Raw genomic sequence first — 1,670 nt, forward strand, 5'->3', positions numbered from 1 at the left:
AAAACAAGATTTAAAAATGCAAATGGACAAAATATGAAAAAAATAAAACCAAAAAATTAAATGAACATATATTCATATATATATATTATTTCATAATATAAATTATTGAGTGGATATAAATATATATATATATATATATATATATATATATAATAATAAATAAATAAATAAATTGGGAAAGGGGGACATATCAAATATGTGTAACTCAAAAGACACTTTTATTAAAAACAAAAATTAATAAAAAAAAAATATAAAGTGGTAATATATATATTATATATATATATATGTATATTTTTGTTTGAACCATACGTATTCCACGTCTTTTGATTAACAACATATTGTATATATAAAAATAACAAAAAAAAAAAAAAATAAAAATGTCACACGAATAATAATTAACAAAATAAATAAATATATACATATATATATATATATATATATACACATGTATATATAATTATGTAGTTAAGATTTTTCGGGGTATTTTAAGACTATTTTTATATATAATATACAGAACTAAAATGTATTAAAAAATATATATATATATATATTATATATATATGATATATATTTTTTTTTTTTTTTTTTAATGGTAAAAAACAAACAAGTGTTTACTTATCATATATGCTCATTTTTTTCCTTAATATATACATATAACAAAAAAAAAAAGTAAAATAAAATAATATATATATATATATATATATTTTTATTTTTTATATAATTCTCATTTTTTTTTTTTTTTTTGTTTTTTCTTAATTTTTATATTTATAAATATTCATATATTTTTATGTTAAAAAATATATAAATAAAAAAATAAAAATAATAATAAATAAAATAAAAGAATATCTTGACATATATATGCACGAATACGTAATGTATATATTAAAAAAAAAATAAAAAAAATTATATATGTAACATAATATATACATAATAATGATATAATATTTATGGAAATATATGAAATTAACGCACTTGCGTACATTTTTTAAAACCATAAAATTAAAACAGAAAGATATCATATATATATTTATATATATATATATATATAATTCTTTATAGTTCATATTTTTATGTTTCAATAATACGTATTTTCTTTTCATGTCTAAAATGTATAATATATATATATATATATAATATTTACATACATATATATATTTTTTTTTTTCTCTTGAATATATCCTTTGCATACATAAATGCATAATCATATATGTCACCTTATAAAACTTTCAGAAAAGAAAATACAAAAAATAAAATATATATAATATGCCTACACATATACATATATAATATATATATATATATATATATATTAATATGGCAAAAAATTTATCAAATTTATTTATGTTAATATTTATTTTTTCTATTACAATTATATAGAGAAAATAAAAAATGTATGCAAAAAAAAAAAAATAAAATAAAATACATAATTATTTAAAAAATATACAATTTTTTAGTAAAAAATGAAAAGTTAAAACTTGTGGTATATCACGTTATAATTTTGATAAATAATATATTATATATATATATTATTAGGATATATTATGGAAATACGTGAAAAATTATTTTTTTATTGATACCTTAAAAATGTGAAAAAATTTCCTTATAAAAATTAAAATAAAGAAGATATATATATATATATATATATATATATATTAATTTTTTTTTTTTTT

Source organism: Plasmodium reichenowi, chromosome 9 (genome assembly GCF_001601855.1).
Source record: "Plasmodium reichenowi strain SY57 chromosome 9, whole genome shotgun sequence".
In the NCBI taxonomy this organism is placed as follows: domain Eukaryota; phylum Apicomplexa; class Aconoidasida; order Haemosporida; family Plasmodiidae; genus Plasmodium; species Plasmodium reichenowi.